The following is a 24,532-nucleotide window of genomic DNA, read 5'->3' as shown; positions in this document are numbered from 1 at the left end:
AACGCATGGTACCACAGTAATAAACTTTTCTTTGTCTTTATACTTTACTGGGCAACCAGCCAGGAGCCACTGACAGAACCCTGACAATATCAGACCCTCCAAGTGTCCCTATTTTCCAGGGACAATCTCGATTTATATAAGCCATCCCAGTTTCTGATTTGATCCTGGAATATCCCACTTTTCCTTAGGGCACCCCCAGGGCTTTTTCCCCCTGGGGGTACGCAGGAGTACACATACCCCTAAACATTTTGTGAATCTAAGTTTGGCCTCATTGAGGGGCAGTATTTCAGTATGAGTAGGAAAATGAGAGTACCCCTTAACATTTTTTGAGGGGGAAGCACTGGGCATCCCTGTTTTCATCAGAGAAATGTTGGAGGGTATGACGTTATCCAAACCCCCAGGCCATCTGAAGGCTGAAGTATAGGGAAGTTTTTTTTAATGTTTCATGTTTTATTATATTTTTATTTATATTGGAAGCCGGCCAGAATGGCTGGGGCAACCCAGTCAGATGGGTGGGGTATGAATAGTAAAATTGTTGTTGTTGTTGAATAGGATATCCCTATTTTCATCAGAGAAATGTTGGAGGGTATGGAATATTGCAGTGGATTTCCTGATTATAATGCTAGCACTTATACTCCATTTTCCAAAATTGCTTTCACACCGCAATACCTGTTGCATTATGGAACTGGGACTTTTTGACCAATATACCAGCTTATCATGCAAAATTTCATTCACAACAATGAGCGTGGTGTGACACAGTGATGAACATCATTGGACAGCACACTTGTTCCCCACCCTTTCCACGCATAAGTGTTTCTGTCCCCCTGAAATTCATCATGGCAAACAGCAAGGAAGAACTGGTATGCAATTAACCTAGCAAGATGTTAGTATTTTCAGCAGTGTAAGTTAGAACTAAAATTAATGGGAGGGGTAGAATAAGATTGGGGAAACTAAGAAGATGTGTGAGAAAGTGACATATAAAAGGAACCAAGGTAAGAGAGGAAGAAGAAGAAGAAGAAGAAGAAGAAGAAGAAGAAGAAGAAGAAGAAGAAGAAGAAGAAGAACAACAACAACAACAACAACAACAACAACTGGTATGTCACACTGAATTTTGTCACTTTATCCCCTTTTCTTAATGTGGTTGCAGACAGATATATTTTTTTCTGGAAATGATTAGCATGGAAATGAGTACTACACTTCCACTAGATTCGTCTAGATTTCTGGAAATGGCCTTTATGTCATGTGAAAGTTCAAATATAATGTGGAAAATAGCAGCTAGTGATTTGTCGGAATATGCTGCCATGTGAATGCAGACTTAATATTGCTCTTATGGAACTCAGCAAGGAGGCAGACCGGGACAAATACCTGCCACTCCAGACTCAAATATTGAAAAATCTCACCGTTTTGCAGAAACTAAGTTTTGCAAAATGTTTGCTATCCCGACTGATAAGGGTTAAAAAAAAAAAAACACTCCGTAGAATTGGAATATTCTTTTCCATTTGTCCAAACTCCAGAAATATTTCCTTGTCAACAGGAAACTCTTGATTTACACAGACACTGGGCTTCATCAGAAAAATGTCAGGTTTTGTTTTTGTTTGTTTCTTTTTTTGCATGTGTGTGTCTTTCTTTATTTCCCCCTATAGGCAGAATACCTTGCCAATATTATATGTTCCCCTCCACTTTCCGGCTTTAAACTGAGAACCAGATGTGCTGAAGGAATAGGAAAACAGTCAGCATGGACAATAGATTTTATTTCTTAAAAAAAACCAACCAACCCTCCTCCTCCAGTTCATCTTAGGGTTCACCCTTCCCCACAGCTACTTCCAAATTAAAATCCATATAACAGTTGAGCCCTTCACATTTCATTACGCATGGGAAAGGCTTTATTAAAAGCAGGTACAAGCAGATAGAGGGGGAAATCCTAGGGTTTTGGGTGCAGTCATTACTTACATTAAGGACCATTGCCAAGCAAGCCATTCTGCATCTCCTTCTTGGTTCAAAAGTACTAAAGGCTCTATGTAAATGGACGAAAGGCTCGTATTCCTAAAGTGAAGATGGACCCAATTTCCTTTGGCCTAGAGAAATTTAATCCACCCCAGTTTTATTAATAATTGAATCCTTCTGGGTCGTCGTCCCCCCCCCCAAATAACAAAGATAACTATGGATAGAGTAAGTTTGCATTGACAAGTACAGCAGTGCTTTTTAAAAGGGAGTCTGTGGCCTTGCTTACAGCACCTCCAAGTGTTCCTATTTTCCAGGGACAGTCCCAGATTTACAGACGCCATCCTGGTTTCTGATTTGATCCTGGAATGTCCTTCATTTCCTTAGGATGTCCCTGTTTTCATCAGAGAAATATTGGAGGGTATGGAGTTAGCCGACCCCTGAGCCGTCTTAAAGCAGCCCTGTATAGGGAAGTTTTCTTGGTTTGATATTTTATTATGTTTTTATATATGTTGGAAGCCCTACCCAGAGTACTTGGGGCAATCCAGTCAGATGATGGAATAGGACGTCCCTGTTTTCATTGGAGAAATGTTGGAGGGTACATGCTTCATTTAATATGTCTCTCTTCTGATGTGGAAACCCCTCTCCCTATCCAAAGCAATATGCAAACCAAAACACAGCTGTCCTTCAAAATTCGCACTTCCCCATACTTACCTGGCAGGGGAGATACCATGATCACAAAATTCGCACTTCCCCAAATTTCGCAATGCAATTCTCCAATGAAATAAGGAGTGCAAAATAAATAAGTATCTATTGGGGGAAATTCACACAAACATGCCAACAAATGTTCATGAGAACTTTAAAAAAATATATCACAAACTGGTGTTGAAATATGGAGACCTGAGCTTATTTTTGGGGTGGGAGTGGGGAAATGAGAGAAACCAAAGCTGTCAGGTTCATCCATCACTAGTAAGGAATACAACACAGAAAATCGAGTTCCCGGTCTGTATATATGAGAAAAACACCCCATAACTCAGCAATAATTTATTTTCACAAAAATCCTATAAAAATCTCCCTCCCCAAAGACACACATACCTTTCTACTATTTCAGGAAAATATGCAAACACTAGCTTACATTGTTTTATTGATGTTTGTTGTTGTTGATATGTAATGATCACAGCGATTAGGGTAAGTAACACCAAGGAACCTGGTTATTTATTTAAAAGTTTGGAACAAACTGAATAACATTAAGTTTTTTTCAGTGAATGCTGACATCTACTGCAGGCCCTTTTCACATATTTTGTCCAGTCCTTGACTGGCAGAGTGAATGTCTGCATTGTGGAGAAGCAATTTCATTCACTGATTATTACCTCCGGTCTGAGTGCAGCAAAACAATCTCCAACAACATCTGTTAATGTCAGCAGGAAAGCTTTTCCTATCCTAATTGTATCAAGGTAGGATGTGAAATGTGTTGAATCATTACATAAATTACAGCTGCCTTGCCGAATGCATCCAGTATTCCGGACATCACTTAATGGTCATTTATGAGACAGGCGCCCAACTATAACTGAGCATTAATTCATCAAACAAACTCAGATTTATTTGTTAAGAAAGAAATACTCAGCCACTCAGCAACCTAGAAGCTAGCCAACTGCTTTAAAGCTGGTAGACTGCATTTCATCTAAATGATTAGAAAGCAATTTGGGGATATTTGTTCATTTTCTTTCATATACTGGCAACAGAATAATCTACAATAAATTTGGTCTTTTAAATGTAGCATTTATTTTATTTTATTACTAATTTCACCACTTCCATTTCTCCAAAGTCTCGTGATTTAGCACATAAACTGATGTTACGTGCATTCCATTTCCACCAATGGTAGAAGATTCCAGAGGCTTTTTACAAGGTCAGCTTCCTCGTAATAGTTGGAGCTAGCTGAACTCCACAGCACCATCAACCCAGAATCCTAATACTCTGGAACAATGGTTTGTAAAAACTTGAATCCACAGTGAAAAATGTTCAAGATCAATTTTCATTTGTGTATTTGCTTAAGATTCTTATAGCTCAGGCATCTATATGGGTTTTCTGGGGCCCATTGGACTTTATTGTCGTAGTCAAAGCAACAGGAGGGATCAAACATAACATTCAATTTAAACAGAAAATGTCGCTTAGATCACAAGCACCCCTATTGTGCATGTACACATTCATAGGTTTTACTGTGGTTATATATATATATATATATCCTTATTTAGCACACATTCAACATTCTTAGGCACCGCCAAAGAGGACACGGTCTTGCATGATATTTGCAGATGTTATTGTACAAATAACTATTATCATTTATCTGGAAAAACAATACATCTCACCATCATGGAGAAAACATTGTCACCATCCATGAACAAGAAGGAAGCATCAGCAAAAGCTCAGGGAAGCAGCAGCATTTAGCACTGTCCAAATATAAGTATCATACAATGGAAGGGTACTCTATCAAAATTGTTCTCTTTTCTCTGGTAGCTGAAAACAATATCAGTCACAAAGTCTCCATTACTATATGTAACATTTGAGAGCCCAACTCCAAGCTGTCTTTTTTAAGCCAAAGGCCTGAGCCTCTTTGTTCAAATTAGATTAGGATATACAACTTGTACCCCAACGTGCATCAGCAAACCACCTAAAACGTGAGTAAAGAAACTTCTCCACAACTACCTTCATCTTGGATCAATCACCCAATGAACTGTGTTAAAGCATTCTAGGCATCATCATAGGGCTCGGACAACATGGCCAGATGTAAGTACCTAGAATATGCCCTTTGACCTTTCGGTTATGCTCCATTTTGCTCTTGGGCAACTCCTGTTGAGAGGATCCTGCAGAGCAGATTTTCTGTGCATCACCTGCTGTGGGCTCTTGCAGCCCCAGGAATTCACGCAGGGCCCATCTGGTGGGTAAATATTAAGGTAACCTAGAGGTTGGCCACGTCGGTTTAAAATATGCAGGTGGCAGAATCATTATGCCAGGACGTGCTATCACAAACACAGCGCTGAAGCCCTCTTATTGTTTAGTTACCTTATGTTTTGTGCTACGTTAACATAAAGCAAACAGATCCAGTGGTCCAAGACTCAGTTTTTAATCATATCAAATGGCTCACTCTTCCCAGCTGGAGGAAACTCAGTATAAAGCTTCGCTTATATTAAAATTTTGTTCATCTTGTTCAAAATATATTCATTGTTGGGCACATTTCTCTCGCCCTCCCCTTTAATGCGTGCCTTTTTGTAAACATTCCTTATTTGAAGAACTGCATCGCAAAATTCAAACCAGTGTGAATTTTGGAGCACGGCTGTGTTTGGGTTCTCAAATTGTTTCCGAATGTGAGCAATTGATTGATTTGCCTTTAAATGTGAGCTGAATCAAATTTCTCTCTTATACCTAGTCGTCATCACAGCCTTATCCTCCATGAATGTGTCTCATCTTGTTTTATAGCTATCCAAGTTGGTGGACATTGTGGCCTCTTGTGGGAGAAAGTTACTGTGTGCTGCGTGAAAAAGTGCATTCTTTTGTTTGTCCTGAATCTTTTGAGCTTCAGCTTCATTGCTATATATCTGAAGGAGCGTCTCCACCCCCATCGTTCAGCCAGGACACTGAGGTCCAGCTCCAAGGGCCTTCTGGCAGTTCCCTCACTGCGAGAAGTGAGGTTACAGGGAACCAGGCAGAGGGCCTTCTCGGTAGTGGTGCCCTCCCTGTGGAATGCCCTTCCTTCAGATGTCAAGGAGATAACTATCTGACCTTTAGAAGACATTTGAAGGCAGCCCTGTATCGGAAGGTTTTTAATCCTCGATGTTTTTATTATGCTTTTAGAGATTCTGTAAGGCACCCAGAGTGGTTGGGAAACCCAGCCAGATGGGCAGGGTATAAATATTAAAGTTGTTGTCGTTGCTGTTATTAACACTTAAGAAAGCTGACATAGTCACTCATGATGGTGGTGGGGAGTGGTTGGTGAGTGATTCTCACACTGCAATCCCTCTTAGAAATGCAACATTTGAACTTATTCAGTCTCAGATGTACAGTTCAAAGGGAACTGTATCGGGAAAGATTTCCGCAGCAATAACTGGGTGTGAGATCATAGAAACGGGAATTAAGAAACATTTTCAACTCGGAATGGCATTTCAACTTGGAATCGGCACATGTGTCTTGTGCAAAACCAGACTGGGCCGCAAGAGTTCTGGTAGCACAAGGATAGAAGACTGAAGAAACCCCAACTAAAGAATCATGGCAAGAAAAATTGATGGACTATGCAGAACTGGCAAAACTGACATATAAGCTACGGGACAAGGATAACTGTGAATTTAAGGATGAATGGGAACCGTTTACAAAGTATCTGAAGAAGCAACAAAGCGAACTGGACTCCTTGGCAGGTTTTGAATAAACATTCACAAACTTTTTATTGATAATAATCAGCTAAATAGTTTGAGGAGCTATACAACTTTGTAACATGCAGAAAGCAGCATTCTTAGAGAAACCAAAGACAGGAACTGAGGGAAGTTGGGGGGTTGGGGGGGAGGGAGGAAAAATGGGGGGGCAAGGATGATATGTTTTTGGATAATATGTCTTGTTATAATTTTGAATTTTAAAAATTAAAAAAAAAACCCAGACTGCAGGTTTTGTGCATTTATAGCAGGGGTAGGGAACCTGTGACCTTCCGGTCATTGTTAGACACCAGCTTGCTTCAGCCCCAGCCAGCAGCTTGGCCCATGGTCAAGGATGGTGGGAGTTGTATTTCAGCAAAATCTGGAGTGCAAAAGATTCCCCACCCCTTGCATAGAGCAATGGGAAACATTACAGGTGACCGTAGTCTGTAGCACTGAACTCTAACGTATTTCTTGGCACACTTTTGCAGAGCTGAACCTGGCATGGTTTTGACATGCATACTTTGGGCCTGGTTGAAAGTGCATCAGGATAACTCAACTATAGCAGATGCTGTTGTGCACAAGGCCCTGTACCATGACACATTGGAGCAACTTTCAATGGCTTTTGTGAGTTCTTAAAAAAAAAAGTTACGAATAAAAGATGTCATCTGTTTATAATATGCAATATAATCTAGGGAGAGTTGAAAAAGCAAATGTTTTCTGGCGAGCAATGCCTTTCGGGCCATCTCATTAGCTCCACATAAAATGAAATCAATATTTTTTCATCACACTTTAAGACTTTCTTTTCCCTCTACAAAAAATAATTTAATAGCCCTGAATTGTTTTACAACTTCCACCTCTCCCCCCCCTACCCGCCACAACCTCCCCTGCTTTCATACGACTTTTGTCTTCACTCCGGAAACAGACATTTAATGAGCTTGTTTGCCGCTCGCACCTTCTGCACATGGTGAAAAGATAGTTCAACTGGCCTGGTTTGCATGCCAACAGCTGTTGATGAAAAACAGGTCCACATATTTGAGAAGAATGATGAATGGAAGCTCATGCTTGCCTTTTGCTAATGGCCCATCAGGAAAATACTTCATCTTCTGTTAAAAAAAAAAATAGAAAAAAATCTTGCCACAACAGGATAGTTTGCTTAACTCACTGGGGATGTAAATAGCTGAAACTAATCCTCCAGTCTTAAAAAAATTAACTGTAAAAAAAACCACAACCCTTTGCATTTATTTGTTTGGTCTCCTTTACAATTCGCATAATCAGAAGCTTCCTCTTGTGATATTTGAAATCTATAATCATTGCTGACAATGAGGTGTTCAAATTAAATTATGCAATGACCCCTGAACAAAACACAGCTGCAACGGAGCGAAATGAGCACAAAGGAAGAAGGAGAGCAATTTGTATGAAGCGAGGTTGGGTTTCAGAGAACTTCCTGGTACTGTCAGTCTCCAACTTTCCCCACAAAGGAATTAAACAGTTGTGCTTTGGGCCAAGGGCCAAATGAGACAATAAACATGTAGCTGCCATCAAATCCAGCAGTCACATGTCTGGTTCCTCCCTCCCATCTATAAAGTCTAATAGAAGTTATCCATGCCCTCAGGGAAGGGCCATAATTCAGTGGCAAAGCGTTTGCTTTGTGGGCAAAAGGTTTGGAGTTCAATCTATCACATCTCCAGGTAGGACTGGGATATTTCTCTGCCTGAATCCCTGGACAACTGTCACCAGCCTCTGTGTAGATTAAGCAGGACAGCCCAATGGAAAAGGAAAAGGCTGGGCATAGCAAGACTTTTGTGTTGTGGGAGGTCCAGGAAACAAGCACTCCTGGATTCTGCTAGCGATTGAGGCAGACATGAACTTTGGGGTTCTGCACTGTAAATAGTTTTGCACCTAAATAAAACCTGTAAAAGACAGGTCGAAGTCCTGCCTGGTTACTCGTGAGCAACCACCTTTGCCATCTGACAATCATCATTATTGAATTTATATACCGCCCTATACTCAGGGGTCTCAGGGCGGTTCACAGCATAAAATCAAGATAAAGGTAAAGGTAAAGGTACCCCTGCCTGTACGGGCCAGTCTTGCCAGACTCTAGGGTTGTGCGCTCATCTCACTCTATAGGCCGGGAGCCAGCGCTGTCCGCAGACACTTCCGGGTCACGTGGCCAGCGTGACAAGCTGCATCTGGCGAGCCAGCGCAGCACACGGAACGCCGTTTACCTTCCCGCTGGTAAGCGGTCCCTATTTATCTACTTGCACCCGGAGGTGCTTTCGAACTGCTAGGTTGGCAGGCGCTGGGACCGAACGACGGGAGCGCACCCCGCCGCGGGGATTCGAACCGCCGACCATGCAATCGGCAAGTCCTAGGCACTGAGGTTTTACCCACAGCGCCACCCGCGTCCCTATAAAATCAAGATACAAAACCACAAAATACCGAATAAAAATGAAAACAACAACCCAATAGCAGCCCCCCCAAAAAAACCATTTTCAAAGGGCATAGAATGTAAATTGAATCAACCAAGGGCCTGGTTAAAAAGGAATGTTTTTGCTGGCACCTAAAGGTTTATAATGAAGGCACCAGGCGAACTTCCCTGGGGAGAGCATTCCACATACAGGCAGCCACTGCAGAGAAGGCCCTGTTCTCGTGTTGCCACCCTCCGGACCTCTTGAGGAGGCGGCACATGAAGGAGAGTCTCAGAAGATGATCTAAGGTCCGGGTAGGTTCATATTGAAAGAGGCAGTTCTTGAGGTATTGCAATCCTGAGCCATTTAAGGCTTTACAGTGGTACCTCAGGTTACAGACACTTCAGGTTACAGACGCTTCAGGTTACAGACTCCGCTAACCCAGAAATAGTGCTTCAGGTTAAGAACTTTGCTTCAGGATGAGAACAGAAATTGTGCTCTGGTGGCACGGCAGCAACAAGAGGCCCCGTTAGCTAAAGTGGTGCTTCAGGTTAAGAACAGTTTCAGGTTAAGAACGGACCTCCAGAACGAATTAAGTACTTAACCCGAGGTACCACTGTATAGGTCAAAACCAGCACTTTGAATTGGGCCTGGAAACTCATTGGTAGCCAGCGCAGTTGGACAAAGATTTAAAGGCAGTTCATATGCTCCCTCCCCTCTTCACACCAAAACAATACAGCTGCTCCTGGATGGGTGCAAGGAGTGTGTTGGAAAGGTACCGTATTTTTCGCTCTATAACACGCACCCGACCATAACACGCACATAGTTTTTAGAGGAGGAAAATCCGTAGGCATGCCGCCCGTAGGCATTTCCTCCATAACATGCACAGAAATTTCCCCTTACTTTCTAGGAGGAAAAAAGTGAGTGTTATGGTGCAAAAAATACGGTAAATGCAGGTTTTGTGTGCTCTGGCACAGGATGGTTTTGCTGAAGCAGGTCTGATCCGTACCAGGATGGGAGACCCTCAGGTAATCATACCCTCAGGTCAGAGGACAGTCTGACTTCCTTAGGGCCTGGGACCTCTAAACTATTGTTATTCATGGACCTTAAGGTCCTCTGCGGGGCATACCAGGAGAGGCAGCCCCGTAAATACAAGGGATCTAAGCCACGAAGGGCTTCAAATACAGAAAAGAGGAAAAGAAACCGGGAAGTGAGGGGCAGATGGGGCTCATCAACCTAGGAAGGTAGCCTATCTAGGAGAAGAAAAACTCTGATCCTAAACCTCTGCTGCCTTGCGGGATATCTTCACGAGGAGAAAGGGCTAAGGGGTTAACTCTATACAAATATGGAGTGAAGTACCTAAGAGAACTGGATGGTTCCTTGTACACCTCCTTCTGGCAAATCCTACAACCAAGCTGGAGCCAAACATGTCGCTCTGCTTTCCTTTGGGCCACATCAGCAAGGCCAAGAGGTGGATATTGGCATCTGAGCAGCCCAGGACCTTCATACACACTGCCCCGATGTGCCCCAAAGAAGTCACTTAGGTGCTGCTAACGCAGAAGTTTGACTTCACCCCCAGAGGCATACTCCATTATCTCTCTAGCCAGACAGGTGCCAACAGCAACAAGCAAATAAGTAGCATAAATGAGAACTCTGTAGCCAATAAATATCTGGACTGGGAAGAATGATGACATAAAAGGATGCATAGTAAAGGGTAAAGGGACCCCTGACCACTAGGTCCAGTCGTGACTGACTCTGGGGTTGCGGCGCTCATCTTGCTTTATTGACTGAGGGAGCCGGCGTACAGCTTCCGGGTCATGTGGCCAGCATGACTAAGCCACTTCTGGTGAACCAGAGCAGCGCACGGAACACCGTTTACCTTCCCGCCGGAGCAGTACCTATTTATCTACTTGCACTTTGATGTGCTTTCGAACTGCAAGGTTGGCAGGAGCAGGGACCGAGCAACGGGAGCTCACCCCATTGCGGGGATTCAAACTGCTGACCTTCTGATCGGCAAGTCCTAGGCTCTGTGGTTTAACCCACAGCACCACCCACGTCCCACAAAAATGCATAGGATGCATAGGCATTGCTATTAGAAATTTTATGCCCTATTATGTATCCAGACAGCCATTTGACCAGGGGTAGGCAATCTAAGGCTCGTCGGCCGGATACGGCCCAATCGCCTTCTCAATCCAGCCTGCGGATGGTCCGGGAATCAGCGTGTTTTCACATGAGTAGAATGTGTGCTTTTATTTAAAATGCATCTCTGGGTTATTTGTGGGGCATAGGAATTCATTCATTTTTTTCCTCCCAAAATATAGTCCGCCCTCCCCCCACGGTCTGAGGGACGGTGGACCAGCCCATGGCTGAAAAAGTTTGCTGCCCCTGCATTTGACCATAGATCCTATTACATTTTTTACCATATCTATCGGTGAAATCTTCTCACTTGACAGGATGCTAGAGACAATGAAGCTTCAAGGACATTGTTAGGAGTTGGCCCAGAGGATCCAAAACTCAGGTGTGTAGTGGCTGGTCCCAGATTTCCTGCACCTCCACCCCTTCTAAAACTTTCTTTAAAACAAAATCTTTGTCTGCAGAGTTGCTAGGAGTACTGCAAAGTTCAGTACTGGTGAGCCAATCCATTATCTTAATTTCCCAGACGTTTCTATGCGTATGAATTATCATATGCAAATTTGTACCATAGACCTATGCCCCAAGTCATCTAAGTACCTTGCAACATCCGTGCTAAGATTATTTGGGGATGTAGCCTGACCATCTCTGTATGGGCTCAATTTCTCAATGTTTTCTAGAATAGGAGAAGGGGCAGGGGGTGAAACTTACAAGATACGTTTTTTTAGGTGAGCATTAATGCTTGAAAGGCCTGTCTGGTATCGTCTCAAAGAGATTGTGTTTAACTTTTTTTTTAATCTAATGTAGTTACAAGTTGCTATGAACTTGTGTGCACATTCTGCATCTGTTTTGGCATCATGACCTTCTGTGTCTGTTGCAAATATGAGTTTTATGCATTTTGTAATAGTCCTGTGTGAAAGAAAAAGTTCAGAAAATGGGAGGGCAAAGCAGCAAATGTGAAGCATTTATTTTGGAAACCAACCCATGACCAACAAAAGGCATTAAGAACGGAACCTGATTACCGTAGTTTTGCCAATGGGTTGATGATTATCAGGTTGTAACAGAGAGGCGGGCTTTTTCACAAGTAGCACCAGTCTTCCTGAATGCTCTCCCTGCGGAAATAGGTGAGGCTCCATTGGTCTTGGCCTTCTGCTGGCTTTTCATGACACACTTGTTTAGACAAGTGTTCCCCTGCTCTTCCGACTCGCGCCTTCTGATCTAATTGTTTTAATTGCAGTTTTCACTGTTTTAATGGGCTTGTTTTATTGTACGTTTCAATTATGGATGTTTTTAACGTTCTCTCTTTTAAAATGATGTGCCATTATATTTTTTACGATTGTCTTCACACTTGTCAAAAGCTTAGAAGTCATTTGGGCAAGCAAGCAGTATATAAATAAATAAATATCAATCAAATAAGCAAATGTCTCCTTTATCTGCTCTACCAAATATTTGTTTCCCTTCTTTGTGCACCATTAGTGCAACCTTTCCTGGTATGCCCCGCAGAGGACCTTAAGGTCCATGAATAACCATAGTTTAGAGGTCCCAGGCCCTAAGGAAGTCAGACTATCCTTCACCAGGGTCATGGCCTTTTCAGTGATGGCTCCGACCTGGTGGAATGCTCTGTCCCATGAGACTAGAGCCCTTCAGGATTTACCCTCCTTCCGTTGGGCCTGTAAGACAGAGCTATTCCTGGCCTTTAATTTGAATTCAGCCTGATCTTTTATTTCCCTTCTCTTCCCTCCCCCTCCCCTTTTATGAAGATCACCCCCTTCTGAGACCCCACAGCTAATTCTCCCCTGGCCTCCTCGCTGGCCCAAGTAGGACCAATTCAGCCAACTAGTCCTGGAGTTTATCTAATGCTTATTTCCCCTAAATTGATTTTTGATTTTTGAATTTTATTGTTATTCAGGTTTTTATACTGTATTTTATGCTGCTTTTATAATTAAGTGTTTTAAATTTGTTGTTAGCTGCCCTGAGACCATTTTTTGAACTGGGAAGGGCGGAGTATAAATATATTATTATTATTATTATTATTATTATTATTATTATTATTATTTATTAACCTATCCTTTCCTGCTGAATCAACTTTGGACTGACAGATATTTCTCAACTACAACTCCAATCAGTGCTATTTTTCTAGAAAAACAGAAGTGCCAGAATTATAATGGCAATACTGCCCACCTGAGAGTTGCCAGAATCCACCTGAGAGGTGCTGGAACTGAGGTCCACCAAGATCTGGCTTTTAAAAAAGCCCTGACTACAATCATCCTTGGCCATTGGCCATGCTTGCCATCTTATAGCAACTTGCCTGGGAGTCAGCTCCCTTGAAACCAATAGAACTTGCTTCTCAGTAGACATGAACCATATCACACGGGCAGTGTGGAAGTCAGAGGCTGGTGGTGAAATCCTGTTTCACTCAAAAGCAAGCCTTACTAAAGTCAACGTTACTTACTCCTGTGTAAGTAAATACAGAAATGCTGTTAGAATGTAATCAGGAAAGGGCCATGGTTAGACTCCAAGCATCAAAAAGAACAGTAAGTTTGAACATCTTGTCTGAGGGACGTCAAACAGGTCCTTCTTTCTGTGGTTCAGTACAGTCATATCAAATCTGTATATCACATGGAAAATTAGTTTTGACCCTGTCAGCTTTAGCTCCAACCCTTTCAGATATGGATCATTAAATTCAATCCTTGATACTGCCGGCAAGAGGCTCTAGAAAAGCAGTTGTCCATCTTTGCTCCTAGCATTAGACAGCAGCCCTTTGCATTTCCAGAGAGAAATTTCTTGCATGTTTGGGGAATACATGATTATTAGCTCATTATTAGTCCATGCTCTAAGTTCTCAGAAAATGTGCAACTGCCACCTTCAGATTTGTGATCAACATTTTCCCTGAGCAATTGCCCTGAAACAATTAAATAGCTGTTACATATTTATCAATAAACAAGGACCTTTAAAGACCACCAAAAGCACCTGTAGCCTTGAGTAACCAAGTGACTTTAAAAATTATTATTAACAGTTTATTTCAGTTCCCCCCTCCAAATCTTACAAAGACTCAACTGTGCAATTCCACCCAATTTTCCTTCTTTTCCATTCCACCCTCCCTCTTCCTCCCACAACCCCCTTCATATTCCTGCGCACAGTAAATAAGGCATACTTGCGTAAACTAGGGGGTGAAAAATAAACGATAAAAGCAGGAGGGAAGAGAGGAGAAAGGGAGTAAGAGAAGAAAAAGATGGGAAGAAAAGAAGAAAAAGAAGAACTAAGTTGGTCCTAGCCAGTTGTTTAATCTTTTCAAGATGAGCCAGCCATTATTCTGATGACTTTGTACTGTTTTTGAAATATACTCGGAGTTGAGTGTGGATTTCATGCTCTTTATTAAGCTCTTAGTAGTGAGGAATGGAAGTTCCCCCCAAATATCTGCTTTATATACATTATTTACACAATGGGTCGCACGTGATTGGCTAATTCTGGGATTCTCCTGTAGGCCAATCAGGTTGTGGATTCACTTCCACCTGGAGCTGGATTGGGTGGCTCCTGCGGACCAATCATACTGCTGCATTCTGGACCCTATTGTTCTAGGACCAATCAGACTGCTGCATTCTGGACCCTATTGTTCTAGGACCAATCAGACTGCTGCTTTTTGGATCCTATTCAACTCAGTACATAACAGTTTTTAATGGTATTTTATGCTTTATTGCATTTGTGTAGTTTCTTGTGCATCACATTGATATTTTATATCCGTGGGCAGTCTTTAAATATTTTTAGAAATGCAATTAAATAAATACCTATGGACTGATTTAGAATGAAACAGCGAATGAAACATGTTTTTCCTTGCCCATGTGACATAGCCAAAAGTGTTCTCTGGCTACTTTCCTCTTTAGTGAGTAACTCAGTGTACATTCCACAGAACTATGATAGAAAACTATGTTTAAGCAACTTTAAGGACTGCAGTTCTTCTTTACTGTCATACAGCTATGTATGTTGGGGGATGGAGGTGGCATTGAGTTGAAATGCTCTGAAAATAATGGGTTTGTCTCCTTAGAAGATGTCTTGCAGTATAAATTAATTGACACCAATTAAATATCTCCTCTCAACCCGTAACATTAATCTTCGACATTGTGAAGGTTTTAATAAGCTCGTAAAGAGAGTTCGTTTATGACCATTTCCATTGCATTTATTGCCTTACTGGAGCCTTCTGCCCTGTGTATAGATAGATCTTGTGTGAGAAAGTGGTGTAAAATGGTGTTTTCAGCTTACATGCCTTACATCAGTTTTCCACCCACATGTTACATGGCAAAAATTCAATCTGCCCATGCTACAACACATCTTCCATTCATTTCAATGGAATTTGTATAACAGCCTGGCTCAATTCCCTTTGAGTTGCAACAACAACCAAATACATGATCTACACTCCCTGAAAACATTCAGATCTAGTGTGCATATACACAATTATTCCCATCCTGTCCACTGATCTATCAGGGAAGGGGATCTTCCATCCTGCTGCCATTACGTGGCATCGAAGAAAGTAAACTTCTGCCTTCAGATTGGAGCAATACTAGGGTTGCCATATTTCAAACAGTGAAAATCCGGACATAAAAGTTGTTGAGTTTTTCTTGGCAAAGTTTTTTGGGGGTAGCGAAGTTGTTGAGCTTTTTCAGGGGACCTTTCATAGTTCTGCCCAAAGTTGCGCTTTGGGGGCAAAATCTTAAAAAAAGCTATTTTGGTGGGAAATCTGATATTTTCCCGATTTTCGCCCGGACACAAGGAAACAAGGGAAGTGGTTCAGCTCCAGAGGAGAAATGGGTGTGTCCTCTTTCCTCAACTGGCTGGTACTATATTTAGAAAGACAAAGGCCAGAGTTGAGAGTTGAGTGATGTGAGAGAGACACTAGAAGCTGAAAATGTAAAACAGCAGGCTGGGAAGCCAAAGAAAAAGCCATACCCATTTTCTGCTTGCACCCAAGGCTGTGACTATGGGTGAAGCAAGACCTTTTGGGGTTGCTGATGCTGTGAATCCCTCCATCGTAGACTCAGATTGTATACAGTGGCATCTTGGTTCTCAAACACCTTGGTACTCAAACAACTTGGAACCCAAACACTGCAAACCCGGAAGTAACTGTTCCGGTTTGTGAACTTTTTCCGGAAGCTGAACATGCTCCGTTTTGAGTGTTTCACTTCTGTTTCGAGTGCCACACTTCCGATTTGAGTGTCTGTTTCTGCTATATATTTTGCGTTTTTGCGGCTTTTTTGTTCTGTTTTTGTGACTGTGCGGAACCCAGTTCAGCTACTGATTGATTGATTGTGTGACTGCAGTACATTGTTTATTGCTTTCATTTTACGGATCAATGGTCTCGTTAGATCGTAAAATTCATATTAAATTGCTGTTTTGGGGGTTGTTTTTAAAAGTCCGGAATGGATTCATCCATTTTGCATTACCTTCTATGGGAAAGCTTGCCTTGGTTTTGGAACGCTTTGGTTTTGGAACGGACTTCCAGAATGGATTAAGTTTGAGAACCAAGGTACCACTGTATATCTTCCTTCTTCTCTCTGCAGCCAGCAAGGCACCCCCATGGGGAAGGGTTCAGACTCAGAGGCAGAGAGACTCTGCCTCGGCGTCCGAGCCCCCCACCCCCCACCCCCCAAAAAGGTGCCTTGTTCATTGGCTGCAGAGGGTGGAGTTGAACTGCTTCTTTCTCAGAGGCCGTGCTGCTGCCACCTGCCGGCTTTACTCATTGATTTTGTAGGTGCCCAGCCCCACAATTATATTATGGTGGGTTACCAAGAACCCACAGCCCCCTAGAGTTGGCTCATAGGATGAAATGTTAGCGTGACCTGGGAGGGGGGTGCGGGGAAGAGAGAGGAGGAATTGACTTGCTCAGCTCCCTCTGTCCCCTTCCCTGCAGGATTTGTAGAATGATCAAGCTACCCATATTCAGTCAAGAGTAGTGTCACAGGGAAATAATTATCTTTAAGGATAGCAACACCTCTTAACAAGTTTCAGCCTTGATTTCTGCTCCTCCCATTGCAAGTGAGCCTTGAACTTTGTCACGTTTGACACCCGTTTTCGCTCAACGTATGGATTTGTGTGATGTGTTGTTTATTTTCTTGCTTGCATTGCTGTTGTATTTTTTAATTTTTTTATTTTAAATGTAAATGTGAAATCAGCATGTGACCTTTGAAGGGACAAATGCTCGTTTCTCTTATACAGAAGAGCTGCTATATAGGCATGACTTTTCTTGTTGAAATACCTTTCTCCCTACACATGCACAAACATGAAATCAAAATTATTCAGGCACAAAGATTGTTGCCTGGCTGCCGCTGAAGACAGAGGGACACTGACAAACACGCAAGAGAGAGAGAAAGAGACAGAGGGAGGGAAAACATCATAGTGAAAGATGTACAGTATGGATACTCCATTGGGAACTGAATTGAGCCTACCTCGACATATTTTGAATTACCCATTCAGTTAATAATCAGTTGTTCCAGAGTGGGTCACTGTCTAATGTCAGCCAGTAAATGGGTTTTTTTAAATAATAATAAAAAACCTCAGGCACTTTGTAGGCATTAGGTTTCGTTTGCATTCTACACAAGGTTGCCTTTGTTAGGAGGACTGAAAGTTACATGTATCCCTTCACATTTTGCTAATGGTCTCTTCTACATTACCGTTCCATTATCAGGCTATCCTGACACTTTAATAAAACCCCCACCGGGGTTGCAAAAGTTGCTAACATAGCTACTTTCGGGAGGGGCAGTGGGGGGGAATAGACATCAAAGACTGCTTCAAGGAGAAGACAGAAAGAGAGATTTGTGATGTACACACGCTATTACAAAACAAACAAGGTCACAACCTGGCGTGCAGAGAGAGTTGATTGCAGAAGAGAAATTCACTGCTGTATCTGTCCTCAGGTATCGGGCAGAGTGCATAGGAGAGCCCTGTTGGATCAAACCAGAGGCCTGTGTCAGGGATGGGAAATCAATGGCCTATATTTGGTCCCCAAGCAGTGCCAGATTTACGTATAAGCTAAACAAGCTATCACTTAGGGCCCCACTCTCTTGGGTCCCCCCCAAAAAAATTAAAGAAAAATAACCTGGATGTACATTTCCAAAATATAAGATAAAAAACAAATAAAAACCTACATACAGCAACAATTGCAAATGGCTTTAGATATCTATTAGGTCCAGTGAGAGCTGGACCATAAAGAAGGCTGATCGCCAAAGAATTGATGCTTTTGAATTATGGTGCTGACGGAGACTCTTGAGAGTCCCATGGACTGCAAGGAGATCAAACCTATACATTCTGAAGGAAATCAGCCCTGAGTGCTCACTGGAAGGACAGATCCTGAAGCTGAGGCTCCAATACTTTGGCCACCTCATGGGAAGAGAAGACTCCCTGGAAAAGACCCTGATGTTGGGAAAGATGGAGGGCACAAGGAGAAGGGGACGACAGAGGATGAGATGGTTGGACAGTGTTCTCGAAGCTACCAGCATGAGTTTGGCCAAACTGAGGGAGGCAGTGGAAGACAGAAGTACCTGGCGTGTTTTGGTCCATGGGGTCACGAAGAGTCGGACACGACTAAACGACTAAACAACAGGTCTATAAATGACCCTATAGCCTATATTCAACAACAAAAAACAGCGACAATTGGTTGTTGACAAAGGACAGCTGGACATATAAAGGGCACCATTACCTTCAGTAGCTATGGGCTTCATCAAATCCAAATCCGGCCCTCCCCACAAACCATTTGTTTGTTTGTCTGTTCATAAATTTAAAACACCACTTGATTGTGAACAAAACCTCAAAGCAGTTTACAAAAGATAAAGCAGTAAAACCAAGAAACAAACCACACCCACCTCTCCAGGGCTGCCAACTTAAATAAAATATTGGGGGGGCAGGCAAGCCCCACCCAGCACAATCGATCACATGACGTGGCATGGACAAACCATTTGAATGGCAATGCGCATCGACTTGGGAGGGCGAAGGAAACTTGGCCCCTAGGACTTAGCTCCTATGCATCTATCAATCAGCTGATGTCATATGCCATCAGGCATAGAGATCTATGATCTCTGACGTAAGCATGAAGTGCTAAGATCAGAGACGAGGGGTCTCTTATCTCCTGTCTTAGCACTAAGCACTGCAGCATTTAGGATGGAGATATGCCTCTGCTTGTTCTTTGCCTGTAAACTGTCAGAGAGAAGGCAGCATATCTGATTTTATCACTGTGGGATGCCATCTTCAGATAGTGCTGGAGAGCAAAAATATATAATTGCGATTTTCCATAGTGTTTTTTCTCTCTCGCGTGTTATAACGGTTTAATTTCTGAGTTATTTATAGCGATTTTCCCCCCTGTGTGTAAATCCACCCACCCTAGGAGTTAGGAAAGCTCCACCATCCTGACAAATTCAGTCAAATCTTGCTCTCTCCTTTAAGAAAAACCTTAAGTAAGCAACCCACCAGTGATTAGAGCACTTTTGAGCCTTTGAGATGGTGCCATATCGGGTTTTGGTGACCGCATAAGAAGCTTGATTTCCAGTTGCATTTCTAGCTTCTGCCACTTGTGAACAGGTGCACTGTGGGTATTCCATCTGCTATTGATTCACCAAAGTGCTAGCCTGAGCATCTTCTGGAAGCACTGTATGACATACCGGTTGGTCTGGACTTTTGGGGTTCAGAAGTAAGCCAGGGAAAGATGATGAATTTTCAATTACAGTGGTACCTCGGGTTACATACACTTCAGGTTACATACGCTTCAGGTTACAGACTCCACTAACCCAGAAATAGTGCTTCAGGTTAAGAACTTTGCTTCAGGATGAGAACAGAAATTGTGTGGCGGCAGCGCGGTGGCAGCAGGAGACCCCGTTAGCTAAAGTAGTGCTTCAGGTTAAGAATAGTTTCGGGTTAAGTACGGACCTCTGGAACGAATTAAGTACTTAACCCAAGGTTCCACTGTAGTACTGTTTTGATGCAGGATCTTTCTTCTGTTGTCTACCTTAAGGCACACTATGTATCTAAATCAGGGTTTCCCTAAATTGGGTCTCCAGTTGTTTTTGGATTACAATTCCCCTCATCCCTGACCATTAGTCCTGCTAGATGGAGGTTATAGTCCAAAAACAGCTGGCGATCCAAGTTTTTGGGAAACCCTGATCAAAATAAATAAAGGACATAATGTATTTTTTAAGCAATTTAAAATTCACCAGAATCAGTCAGTGGATTTCAAAAAAGAAAAAGGAACATAAAACACCACCCCACCAGCTGGAAATAAATCGAGAACAATCGGTTTGTTGGCTATTGAAAAACACTTCCCATTCACGATAAAAGAACAGGCAGGCAGCCATAAGGTGTTAGGCAGACAAATGAAGTACATATTTGCAGGCATGCCTTGTGCCGAAAGCAATTGGGGGGGTCATGCATCTTATTTTAACGAGAAGGCGGGGAGATGAGAAAGCGGGGGAGAGAACCCAGAATGGATTTGGAATCACATTATGCTGCTTATAAAAAAAATAAAATGTTGAAACTTCTTGCCTTGTTAAAAAAAGAAAAAGGAATGGTGCCCTGTGGGTAATGGAAGCTTTGTGGATTTGCAGACAATGGGGCAACAGACAGAGTCACCTGATCTACCTTTCAGACCTGGTGAGAACGAGAGAATAAAATAGGCTACAAAACACCTGAAACTGCTGGCATCGGGAACACTTCCTGTCGAATTTGGTCGGACAACAGACACAAAGCCTGCCCTGTAATTAAATCCCACCCTGATCTACATTTTGCAGTCATGTAATTAATACTTCCTCTCCGCAAAGCAGTGGAATAATTTAAAAAGCAGATTTCCCCCCCTCCCGAGGGTGGGGGTTCCTTTCCCCTTTCTTCCTCTCCCTTTCTTTCCAAACCGGAGCCTGTAAGAGAGTTTGGCATGTACCTTTTAGCTAGGGGGGGAGTGATTTGCCAGTTCCATTTGCGAACAGAAAGCTGCAATTAGATGCTCAGAGCTCTCTTTGTGCTGGGAGAAGCAAATGATACTTCCTTCCTGTTTAAAAGCTGTGAGTGGAGCAGGAGCCTGGGCTGGAGGAGGGGTGGAAAGGAGAAGGAGAGCTCTACCTATTCAGCAAGCTTTTACGGAATTTATAAATAGAGGTAGGACACAGAGTGTTGCCCCAACAGAGTAAATATTGTCCTACAACTCAAAAGTCAAGGTGTATCCAATTATGGGAGCATGGCATGCTATTCTCTAGGGAGGTTTTTGTGTTGATTTCTCTCCTCAGCAGATGGGATTAGGATCAGAATAAACCTCAGTGTGGCCATCTTCTCTCACACCCCTCACTGGTAGTAATCTTCAAAAAGAAGATTAGATAAATTCGTGGAGGATAAGGCTGTATTAGTGGCTGAGGTCCACAATAGTTAATGAAAATATATCATGGAGGATAATTCTATCAATGGCTACCAAGCATGATGCCTTATGTTCCACCTCCACTGTCAGAGGAAGCTTGCCATAACCTCCAACCTTTCTCTGATGAAAATAAGGACATCCTATTCCAGAATAAATAATAATAATAATTTTTATTATTTACACTCCATCTATCTGACTGGGTTGCCCCAGGCACTCTAGGAAGCTTCCAACATACAGTGGTACCTCAGGTTACATACACTTCAGGTTACATACGCTTCAGCTTACAGACTCCGCTAACCCAGAAATAGTACCTTGGGTTAAGAACTCTGCTTCAGGATGAGAAAAGAAATCGTGCTCCAGCGGTGCAGCAGCAGCAGGAAGCTCCATTAGCTAAAGTGGTGCTTCAGGTTAAGAACAGTTTCAGGTTAAGAACAGACCTCTGGAACGAATTAATTACTTAACCCGAGGTATCACTGTATATAAAAATGTAATAAAACACTTTTTAAAAAACCCTTTCCTATACAGGGCTGCCTTCAGATGTCTTCTAAAGGCTGTATCATTACTTATCTCCTTGGCTTGGGGGTTGCATAACTCCATACCCTCCAATATTTCTCTGATGAAAATAGGGACATTTCAGCATCAAATCAGAAACCGGGATGGCTTCTGTAAACCTAGAACTGACCCTGGGAAAATAGGGAAACTTGGAAGGTCTGTATTCACTCCATAATGAAAGAAAGAAAGAAAGAAATGGCTGTTTTATTGATTAGCCAACACTGGATTCTGAGCCTGGGACCTAACTGATATTCATTCATTCATTCATGGTATACTTATTTTGCCTATATGCTATTGCGCTTGTGCCATGGAAAAGCAGTTTGAGGAGGGCTTTCAAAGAAGGAAGCAGAATGACATAGCACAAGCGTTCTGCAGACTGCTACAAGTGCAAGAAGCAGCGGGGAAGAATGGGTGGAGAATCTTAAAGAACTAGGTGGCTTCTGAGCAACAGAAGGTGATGGAACCAGCATTATCAACTAAACACTTGGCATGTGGACCCTTTAAGAGAAAAAGCTATGACCCAGGATGCCAGCCCTGCCGGAGACCTGACTCAAGTGTTGTGGCCTGGTTGGAAGAATCATCTGCTACTTTGTGCAGGCTTCATCAAGAATAAAGTTTGATTTACCACTAACTCGGCTTCTAGTTATCTCCATCCAATTCCAATGAGCTTGGGACAGTATAAATGGGGTTTCTTCATGAGAACAGCTCCGTAAGGGAGGTTCAGCACAACTGACCCAAAACCACCAGGTTAGCTTCACAGCTAACCTGGCCAGAGATTTGAAACTAGGAGCAGATCTACACTCATGGTTTTTAATGTTAAGAAAGGGTTATGGAAAGGTTTTGATAGGTGGACACATGACGCCCTACTTTTTACATTCATGGTGTGTTTTTACATTGTCTTTTTAGAGCTTTTTTTTGAAAAGTTTTTATTATTAAAATAATTCAGCATTAGTACACACATATTGCGAATATACAAGCATACAAACGTACATTTCATACAATCCTTAAAAATGTTCAAACATACCTACACTCAATCCCACAGATAATTCCTTTTTCCTTCACCATCCACCACCCCTCACCCCGTCTTTGTGTTAGACTTCCAATCTACTCAATTGCAATTTCTTTCCACTTCTATTGCTTTCTTTCACACACCTTTAACCTAAGTTCATGCTTCTTTTTCTGTTACACACTGTTATCCATCTTATTTAGTATTTCAGTATTTAAAACGGAACTTGTTTATTCTAATAGGAGTTCTGATTTTTCAATATGGTTTTGCAAGTATCCTTTAAACACCTTCCAGTCCCTGTCTATCTTCTCTTTTGAGATCCTTCCAATTTCTTCCATTGTTTTAGATATATTGTAATACTCCAATAATTTGGCAAGCCACTCTGTTTTTGTCGGTATAATACCACTTTTCCAATTTTCCATAGCACATATACTAAAATTGGAACGATACAGAGAAGATTAGCATGGCCCCTGCGCTAGAGCTTAATTTTTAATTGTTTATGCTGCTATATTTGTGAAACTCTGCTCATATGGCCCTATGTAGCATTTTTACCCTTTTTCTTACTGCATTCAAACTCCAAACCCCACCTCCAATGGTGTTGGGGGGCAGATAAGAAAAGGACATGGAAGGCAAGAGGAAGAATTAGGTAAAACGTGACACCAGAGGTTAGAGCAGAGCGACCAGCAGCAGGGGAAAAACAGAATTTTGGGAAATGGTGTGAGCGGGACATAGGTGCTAACTCCCTGGGGCCCTGGGTGCCAGAGCACCCACAAAAATCCCCATGAAGGGGCAGGACACCCACAAATTTCGGTGCCAGGGCCATGCATGCTGCATGGCACCCATGGTCCTGGGCACCCACGGTTGCAAGGCCACATTGGCACACCTAGGCCAGGTATTACTTACATTTGATGGGGGAAAACAAGGTAAAAGAAAACACGATTTAATTAACAAGTATGCCCTGTGAAATTTTAGAATGGCATATGTAATAACGTTAAACAGGTCAGTGTAGATCCACCCTAGGTTTTACAATGCCTCATATTGGCTATCCCTGCAAGGTCAAAACGGAGAGGTGGAGAAAGCAACAGAGAAAGCGACCGGAAAAAGCTGGTTTTGAGGCATAGTGAATTTGGCAAAGCAAGATAAAAATAAAAGAAGCCCCTCCCTCTCAAAGCGTTTCCTCTGTGTACTGCAATCATAATAGGAAATAGAAGTTTATCCTAAGTGCTCTGTCGGTATTTTTCTAAGATCCTTTTCAGAATACACTCCTCCATCATGATTAATTCATTGAGAGGCAAGTGCACTGTTGTTTCATCAGCTCTGATATCTAGATTTTACAAGAGCTTACCCTTAAGACAGTATTAATTAAGGCCAACATTCAGATTTCAGCGGCTCCCTGGACATGGGAGCGTCTGTAGGCTGCATTAACCAGAAGGAACTCTAGTAAAAGCACAGATTCTTATGTATGCAACAACAGCAGCTGGAACCTTGTATGCTCAGAACAGGAAAGAAGAGAAAACACCAATGAAAGAAGAATGGATTTAGGGATGGCCAACTCCCAAGGGACTGCGATCTACTTTCAGAATTAAAATCTGACAGCGATCTACCTTTTTAGGGAAGGGAAATGCCCCGTTTTTTAGGGGTTCAGGTCAAAGCTGTTGAGCTTATTTTTTTACAGGTGGGGAATACCCCGTTTTATGCCCATTTTGTTGGGGTTCCA

General features: G+C 42.4%; 1 non-coding gene across 1 annotated transcript; it reads left to right on the top strand.

The window, feature by feature from the left end:
* Positions 1 to 23,228: 23,228 nt before the first annotated feature.
* LOC128413268 (U6 spliceosomal RNA) lies at positions 23,229 to 23,330 on the top strand. The gene has a single exon (XR_008330290.1). It is a non-coding gene; the product is annotated as a U6 spliceosomal RNA (small nuclear RNA).
* Positions 23,331 to 24,532: the final 1,202 nt, after the last annotated feature.

Source organism: Podarcis raffonei, chromosome 4, assembly GCF_027172205.1.
Source record: "Podarcis raffonei isolate rPodRaf1 chromosome 4, rPodRaf1.pri, whole genome shotgun sequence".
Lineage (NCBI taxonomy): Eukaryota > Metazoa > Chordata > Lepidosauria > Squamata > Lacertidae > Podarcis > Podarcis raffonei.
This window is presented reverse-complemented; position numbering and strand designations above follow the sequence as displayed.